Genomic DNA, 9832 nt, shown 5'->3' on the forward strand with positions numbered 1-9832 from the left:
CCAGAATAACTTGGTTTAATTCCCAGCTACCCCATGTTGCCTCACAACCATTTGTAACTCCAGTTTCAGAGATCAGACACCTTCTCTGATCTCTGATGGCAAACCCCCATATACACAAACACATTAAAAATTAATAAAAATTTAAAATGTTGATTTGTTTTGTTATATGTTTTTGTTTCTTTATCTATAACTTTTAAAACCAGAGTTTTATGCAAAGGACCATATTTGTGGAGGGTAATAAAATTAAAACATGCCACTCAGAAACACTTCTGAATGCAATGGACCTCAAAGAAAAACATCCAACCTTTAATCCCGGTACTTGGAAGATAAAAGCAGCAGGATCTCAGTGAGTTCAAGACTAGCTTGGTCTACAGAGTGAATTCTAGGAAGCCAGCACTATTACACAGAGAAACCCTGTCTAAAAAACAAACAAACAAACCAAAAAAACCCCCCAAAATCTAGTTAACAGCTATATAATCATGAATATGGAAAGTAAAACCATTAAATATAAAAGCTTAGGGTAAATGAATTCAAACAGTAAAAGACTTCTTAGTTTCAGAGAATTGTGCATTGTGGCCCTTGTCAAATGCTTAGGTGAAGTTCCAGAAACACTGATTTGTTTTAGTCAACATCTTCACTAACTGGGAAGTATTGATTGATTCATAGCTCACCACTAAATATAAGACAAAATGTGGACAGTGGTCACAGCAACTGTTTCATGGATATTCGTTTTCATTAAAACCACCGAAGTCATACATGTTGACCTTCTGTACATTTTCTATGATTTCTTTACAGCTTGACTTCATACACATGAGAATTCTGATCCTGAGATTATCCATAAATCAGCACCTTTTCTAAGAAAGAATGAGAACGAAGATTTGTGGAGGGGCAGTGTGGAAAGAGAGGAGGTGAACTCAAAACTCTTTGCTTTGAGATTTTCAAACTTTCTGAGAATTTCATACTTCATATGTTGTGTTTTCATCATATCACCCTTCGATTTCCCCTACAATGCCTCCCAAACTGCACTCCCCCGCCCCCTTCATGATCTCTTTTAATAGTTCATTGAGTTAGTTCAGCCAGTGCTCTCCTTCTGTGCATGGGTATAGGGTCATAGGAGAATACATATCCTAGCAAAGGCCACTTTCTTTAAGAAAGGTGTCTCAACTTGTTTTAGCAGCATTCCGTTCTCAAAGCTTCTCAGTTCAGGATGAAGCTTCATAAGTCCCTCTTTCATCTATTCCTGAGTTTTTACTGGTTTGATTTTGTGTAGTTCTTGTGAAGGTAACCAGAAAAACTCTGAACTCGTGAGTGTAACCACCTTTGTATATCCAGAAGACACTTGTTTATCAATAGCCACCCCCAACCTTTGTCTCTTACAATCTTCTACCCCTCTTTCATCATGCTCCCTGAGCCATGTGAAGAGGAAGCATGACCGACATGTCTCATTTAAGGCTGAGCACTCCAGTGGTACCCATCCTCTGTTCTCTGACAAATTGGATGCTGTCTGTATTTAGTTGTCCTCCATTGTAAAGCAATGTTTCTCTAAAGATAACTGAAAGCTGGACTCTTCTAAGACTATAGAGATATGTATTCAGATATCATTGGGATACTGTGTTCATTCAGCAAATGACAACTATCCTATATATCAGAAATTAAGTTCAATTAGATAATGGGTGTTTGCTCTCATACATTCATCACACTATTGTAGTATGGGCATATCTTTTCAGGGAGGTCATCATTATTGCTCACAGGGTGCATAGATGGGTAACACCGCTGAAAACCTACTTTCTCAGAAGACTGCACAGTAACTTTCATTGCTATAAAAGCTCTTCCGTAGGGAAGAGAGTGGTCCATCAGTGCTAGCTTAATTTCTTCATGTTCTTTATTGCAAGTGGGTGGTGTCTTCACAAATAACACCTTACTATCCAGTACCGGTGGGCAGCCAAGAACAATGACAATAGCCTGTTTTATCTGGGGGACTCTGGGTCCCATTAACCAAACACAAGAAGAGTTGAATCCCATGCCTTGTATTGAACTTTTTTTTGACAACCTATAATTCAGGAAAAAGCACAATGCCTGTATAAAGTATCTCCACTTAGACTCATATGGCTTTTTCAACCATCTTTATTGTTAGTTATTCTTGCTACTTTCCATCTTCTTTCCTCATCTCCAAACCCCTTTACAATGAAATCTTTTCCCATCATCATTTTTCCATCTTCAGACCACATCTTTCCTTTAAAACCCCCAAACCTCTTGACCAAGCAATGGCCTTTTCTAGTTTCCCGACTTCTTCGTGCACCCAGAGACAATTACATAGAAGCAGAGACTGCTTTACATTTCCTGGACATTCAGACCCAAACAATCCTATAGAACCTATATTAATTACAACACTGTTTGGCCTGTTAGCTCAGGCTTCTTATTAATTAACACTTACATCTTAAATTGCCCCATTTCTATTAATCTGTGTATCACCACAAGGCTGTGGCTTACCGGCAAGTTTCCAGCGAGTATCTTTCTTTTTTCGGCAGCTATATGGTGTCTCCTTAACTATGTGTATGCTCTCTCTATATCTCTCCCAGCCTGGTTATATTCTTCTCTTCATAGGCCAAAGAAGCACTATTCATTAACCAATGGAAATAAAACATATTGATAGCATACAGAGGGAATCCCACATCAATTACAGACATCTAAAGATTTGAAACTAGGATTCAGCTATAATAGAGACCATGTGGCAAATGTGTTTACAGATCTCTTATGAGTTACCTTTTCTTTCCAGTTCTATCTATTTATGTGAAAATTTTATAATTTAATTTTTATTACTCTTACATATGTAGTGGCAAGGCTAGCAGGCCTATTTTCGTTCCGCCCGGCTCTCGGATGGCTAGCTTTACACCCAAAATAATAACACACAAATTGTATTCATTTAAACACTGCTTGGCTCATTAGCTCTAGTCTCTTAATGGCTAACTCTCACATCTTGATCGACCCATTTCTATTAATGTTTGTAGCACCACGAGGTGGCTTACTGGGAAGATCCTAACCTGCGTCCATCTCAGAGAGGAGAGCTATGGCGTCTGCCTCATTGCCTTCTTCCCAGCATTGTGTTCTGTCTTCCCCATCTACCTATGTTCTGACCTATCAGGCCAAGCAGTTTTCTTTATTAATTAACCAATGAAAGCAACAGATAGATAGAAGAAACTCCTACATCATACATAAAATATCATGGTGTATATATATCATATTTTCATTATCCACTCATCAAGTTTTTAATTGAAAATTTCAGTGCTGGGAAATTATAATCAGAAGAATAACTTATGTATGTCCATGTGCATCAGCGTCTGTTTCGTGAAGAACAGTCCAATACTCACACAATTGAATGTAAATAAGCATGTGACTATAAGTTAGTTGTGCAGTATTAAGAGTACAAGGCTGTGTATTGTTTGCATCAGCATAGAAAAATCTTGATGTTCTTCTGTAAAAATTTACAAGTCCCATTATGTTAAGATGACAATGGTTCCTACTTCTTTCCATTATTTTTTTCCATCAGCGACAACCAGAGTTCTTCTCACTTTCTAATGTGTAGATTGTCAGTGCAAAAGGAAAGAGGGAATGTGCTAAAGTAAGCATTTCTTTCTCAAAGAAATGTCTGGAAAGGTCATGTGTAAATTCATTCACATTTCATTAGTAAAAGCAAAGGACCCAGTTAGACGTATGAGTGGAGATCAGTCAGTGTGTTTATCAGAGGAGAGATTGTTGGCACATTTGATGAAAACACTAAACGACAACCCTGTCTGCCAATCAGTCTTCAGGAATAAACATGAGATATGTTAAATTGTAAGGAGTGCTTATCTGATCATCTAGTGGAAAATGATTTTGGTAAGTTTTATGCTGGATACTTCACTGACAGATGCACAAATGCTATGTGCGTGGACGGGAGTAAGGGTGGAGGAGTAGAGGAACTATGAACAGTTCAGGGGTCTCTGTTGTTTGCTTGCTTTTGTTTTTTTATTTTTATCTTCCTCTGATATTCCTATATTGCAGGAACTTTTGCTTTTGCATATTTTTAAGAAAAATTAAGAATAAAACCATCAAACAAAATGAAAATAAAAAACAAAAATAAAGATTGAATACAGAATTTATGAAATTGATTACTAAAGACATGATTTAAATTTATTTAAGAACATTATAAGGAATCTACATAACTGTGAGAATGAGCATGGAGATTATATGATGAGAAGTATGTGTGTGTTTCAGTAGAATGTTATTCAATATTTCCTACGCATAGGTTGCATGTTATATGTACACACACACACACACACACACACAAAGACTCCTAATACAGTGGAGTCAAAGGGCTAGCTAGCTTTCTCTGGTAGTCTGTAACTCTGGGATTTTTCTTTGTTTGTTCATTTGTTTGATTGTTTGTTTTCTGACAGGGTTTCTCTGTGTAGTCCTGTTTGCCCTGGCAATCACTCTGTAAACAAGGCTGACTTTGACCTCACAGAGATCTGCCTACCTCTGTCTGCTGGATGCTAAGATTAAAGGTGTGCTACCAGCATCCAGTGTAGACATGTTATTAAGTGGTGAGAATTTTTCATTAATTGGGGGATCCAAGGAGGATTAAAGGTGTGCTACCAGCATCCAGTGTAGACATGTTATTAAGTGGTGAGAATTTTTCATTAATTGGGGGATCCAAGGAGGCATCATGAAAATTTGACTTTATGAGGTTAATTCCTGTACTATAGAGAAGCAAATTCAGTTTTCAGAACTACGAAGTAAGGACCATGGCAGATGGCCTTCTTAAAGAGCTTGAAGAATAGAAGCTTTTTTCATTCCATGATCAATTCAATATTTTTATTAATTTACTTCTAATAAAATATATAAAATTATACACAAGTGCATTCTTTTTAATTTTTAATATTTTTGTATATGAGTGTTTCCCCTGCATTTATGCATGTGTAGCATGGTGTGCCTGGCTTGCTTGAAAGCCAGAAGATGGTGTCAGATCCTCTAACACTGGAGCTTCAAATGGTTTGAAGGTACTAGGAATCCAACTGGGGTCCTCTAGAGGAGCTGTAAGTGTTTGTAACCATCAACCATCCTTCTGGCCCCCAGAAAGTGTGTTCTAATCATTGTGTATAAAACCTTTTACTTTATTTTTTCATATTATCAGATGACATTAGCAATTTTAAATAAAATTCTAAATGATACATATTTTTAAATCTCTAATTAATTCATTCATTCAACAAAATAGGACAAATTGTTAATTAGAAAGTTAATTACATACTTCTTAAATTCACAGTATCTTTTATGTAGACTGACTTTGTCTAGATTTTTATGCTTCAAAAGAGATATTTTCTTTGTCCGAACTCTTCACAAAATGCCATGATGTGCATATGTATGTTGCATGTTGTGTGTGTGGTTTATGCAGATAACTGCTAGGGTACTCCACAGAGGCCAGAGCAGGAGATTCAGTGTCTTCCCCTGTTACTCTCTGCCTTATTGTTTGGAGGCAGGGTTTCTATTGAACCTAGAGTTCCCTGTTTCCTCTAGTCTGCCTAGAGAGTGAGATTTTGAGATTCATCTATTTAGCGTTCTAGTGCTGGTGTCGAAGGAAGGTTCAGCAATGACTCAGTTTTGTTGTTGTTTGTTTTTTATTTTTTGTTTGTTTTTTATTTTGCTTGTCAGTTTGTTTGTTTAATGTGGGTGAAGAGTATTTAAGGTTTCATGCTTTCGGGGCAATGTCTCCTATTCACTGAACTATCTCTCTAGTTCCTGATGATAACTCAAAATTGCGTAGTTATAATCATAAGCACAGATTCTCCACAAAGTTCCAATACATAACATTATGGAATAATGCAAAAATGGTTTTAAAGATGTTGTTCCACAATTACTCTATATTTTTACATTTCTTTTACTTGAAAAGATAGTCTCAATGATATATTCTAGAGGATTTTATAGACTGTATAGGCTCCCCATCTTCCCATTCACATTTTGAAATTCTAGAACCCAATGCCCGCTATGTGGTTTTATTTATTTATTTGAAAATATGACTTTATGCTGGCTAGTTTCATGTCCATTTGAATCAAGCAAAAATTATTTGAGAAAAGGAAGCCACATAAAAAATGCCTTTATAAGATTGTAAAATGTCTTTTTCTGTCTTGCCAGCGTGTTTCCAAATAATGGCACAGAGGCTTCTTATTAATTATGAAAGGTTGGCCTTTAACTTTTGCTTTTCCCCGCCTATCTTTTATAACTTAAATTAACCTATAGCTATTAATCTACATTCTACCATGTGGCTTTTTTCCTTAACCTTTTCTCCATTTCTCTATATCCAACTTGTTCCACGGCTCCTGGAATCTCCTTGGTGTAATCCATACATCCTAGATTTCTCGTCCTCTTCCTCTCTTTCCCTGAAAATATGGTGTATCTCTCCTGCCTAGTTATTGGTCATTCAGCTCCTTATTAAACCTATCACAGAGACACATGATCACACAATATAAACAAATATTCTGCAACATTATATAGCATTTAGTCAAGTCTGTAAGGCATTTTCTTTATTAATGGTTCATGGGAATGGTGGGTACCACCCCCGAGTCCACAATCACAGATGGTAAAGGAAATCAGGTAAGCAAATGAGGAAGCCAGTAAGCAGCATTCTGTCATGGGAAGCTTCTGCTTCAGTTTCTGCCTCCACCTTAGTGCCTCAGGTCCCTGTCCTAACTTCCTGGACTGTGATGTGAAACTGTGAGCTAAAATAAACCCTTTCTTTTCCAAGTTCCTTTGGTCATGGTGTTTCATCACAGTCATAGAAACCCTAACTAAGATCCTCTTATTCTCAGCCCTGAAAACATACATACAAGTCTCATTATTCACGTAAAAGAAGGGTAAAAATACAGAGGGATAGTGGAACAACATCCTCAAAACCACGTTTTGCATTATTCCACAATGTTATGTATTGGAAGTTTGTGGAGAATCTGTGCTAATGATTATAACTATGCTCTATTTAGAGTTATCATCGGGGACTGGAGAGTTAGTTTAGTGAGCAAGAACCATTGCTCCAAAAGCATGAGACCTGTAATTTAAATACTCATCACCCACATTTAAAAGAAAGCAACAAATAAAACAAATAGCAACTATACAAGTTAATTATATTTATGAATACATATGTGTACGCATAATGCGGATAATAAAAATTAACGAAAAAAGAACTACAGTTTGAAAGATGGCAAGAAGAAATACATGGGAAGTTTTGGATGGAAGAAAGTTAAGGGAGAAATAATGTAAATATATGCTAACTTCAAAAATAATATAAAAATATTGAATAATGTTTTATGATCTAACAGGTGCTCTGATAAGAGGAAGATAGCATGAATGTAGGCATAGAGAGCAGGTTGGAAGATAGAGAACATGGTCACTCTAAAATGTAGGTGAGAGACTTCAAGATTACCAGTCTGCCTGTTTTTCCATCTTTACCTCTAGTAAAAAATAAACTTTTGTCATCCAAATATGTAGCCAGGCTTATTACTTTTACCCAGTATACACACACACACACACACACACACACACACACACACACACACACACACCAATAAATCCCAAGAAGCTACAATTTCTTATCACTGCAGTTAATTGTTCAATAAAGAGGACAAAATTAGATCTTCCTCAGAGAACAAGGACCTGTTCCACATTACGTATGCCAGTGTGAATCAGCCAGAGAAGAACGAGTGAAAAGTCAGCACATATTAACATCAATAGACACAATAATAACCAAAATAATCTCAGAAATTACAAAATAAAAGTGTTATCCAGGGCAGAGCTACAATTATATTAGAACTCTTGACTACACATAAAGGCAAAAGATATACATAATTTTAAAAGCTATATTAGGAAACTCTTTAGTTTTAGAAATAAAATGGCCGAAATAGGATAAGCCTTTAATGCTCACTTGGGAATGCTGGAACATGGTTGAAATATTCAAGTTATTTTTCTATTGTTCAGTGAAGTGTTTCAGGCCATCCTACCGAGCACATCATGTTCAATCCCTAATGCAAATAGATTCAGTTCCAATTCATTTCATCCTGTGCTTTACTTATTTGGATCCTACGGAGACATTTTTGATGCCAGATACTCTCAAATTCCCCATGTTTTATTTTTGTCTATCAGTTCCTCTCTGTGGAGCTTGCTATTTGGACTGACTGGCAATAAGTTGAATTTAAATAAGCACCATATATTTAAAATTCAGAGGGTCAGTGATCATGAAGCTGGAAAGCCAAGGAAAATATATATTTAACATTTGCATAAATGACTTCTAAGCAGCTGATTGATTTTGACCTTTAGGAAGATTGGTTATGTTATTTTTTTAAGTCTCTCATACTTTCAGGATGTTGATAGCTGATCCAGATAGAAAATTATGTTCTTTATGGACACTACTGAATATTGATTACTAATTCATACTGTGTATCAATTAAGTGATAGCTAAAGGATTGAGTTTGTTCTGAAAATCAAATTAATTGAAGCTTTGCTTCATGTAGGAATGAGACTATAAAAGTTATCTTTTATCCTCTCATTTAAAAAGTAATAGAGAGTGGAAGACAGATTTAATGGTTTTTGCATTTATTTCTCTGTGTTCTTTTCTATTTTATATGTTAAAAAAATATTCCAGTCATGCTCTGTTGTTTGCATTCTGAAATCCTTAGTTGAAGTAAGACAAAAACTAAGGGAGAAAGATAGAATTAGTGAGCCTGTGGATGAGTACTGGTAGAGAGGGAAACTTTCTTGCTATTTAAAGTGAATTGGTTTATTAATTAGGCTACAATGTATACCAAGAGTTCCATTTAGTTATCTTAATTATCATAATACACATTTCTAATATATCTTGGAACTGGGAGCTAAACAAAAAATACTAAGAGCCTTTGCTAAATTTAGCATTCTTCACTATGATTCTTTGGACTGTATAGGAATATTAAAATCCCCAACTAAGTTCCTTCCTTTTTGTCTTCCGGGGACGGTGCTTAGAAGCACTCAGAATGGTCCAGCGTTTGACATACCGTCGTAGGCTCTCCTACAACACAGCCTCCAACAAAAGTAGGCTGTCTCGAACCCCTGGCAACAGGATTGTTTACCTTTACACCAAGAAAGTTGGAAAAGCACCTAAATCAGCATGCGGTGTGTGCCCAGGCCGACTTTGAGGGGGTTCGTGCTGTGAGACCTAAAGTCCTCATGAGATTGTCGAAGACAAAGAAGCATATCAGCCAGGCCTATGGTGACTCCATGTGTGCCAAGTGTGTCCGTGGCAGGATCAAGCGGGCTTTCCTTGTTGAGGAGCAGAAAATTGTTGTGAAAGTGTTGAAGGCACAAGCACAGAGTCAGAAAGCAAAATAAATGTGCAGCTTTTTTAATAAAAGTCAAGGCTTGGGGCTTGGTTAAAAATAAAATAAAATAAAATCCCCAACTAAATGACTCAAATTCTTTTTCCTTTTAACAATTGCTCATAATGTATCGCCACCTTTTAGTTTGTATTTAGGAAGGGTATATTTGGTCCTGGGGTCAAGGGACAATATTTTCATAGAATTCTAGAGAGTGGCATGTGGAGAGTGAGTGGTCACTAGTTAAGGTCAACAGTCCTGCAGAATAGAAACTGACTCAGAGAAAAGGCCATCATAAATGGACAAGGTAAAAATTTTTGAAGAGTGGTCACTGGATAGATCTGGAGCACCAGTGCTTTAATGCATACAAGAATTAAGAAGTCATGGCAGCTAACTCCTTGAGCATGCACGCTGATAGGTAGGTGTGATCTGAGGGATGCAAGGAAATTCTTCTGATTCCTATC

The 9832-nt window shown here is 36.6% G+C and overlaps 1 pseudogene; it reads left to right on the forward strand.

Moving 5' to 3' along the window:
- The first annotated feature begins 9028 nt into the window (after positions 1 to 9028).
- LOC142858322 (large ribosomal subunit protein eL34-like) lies at positions 9029 to 9384 on the forward strand (annotated as a pseudogene).
- The last annotated feature ends 448 nt before the right edge of the window (positions 9385 to 9832 follow it).

Source organism: Microtus pennsylvanicus, chromosome 10 (genome assembly GCF_037038515.1).
Source record: "Microtus pennsylvanicus isolate mMicPen1 chromosome 10, mMicPen1.hap1, whole genome shotgun sequence".
NCBI classification, from domain to species: Eukaryota; Metazoa; Chordata; class Mammalia; order Rodentia; family Cricetidae; genus Microtus; species Microtus pennsylvanicus.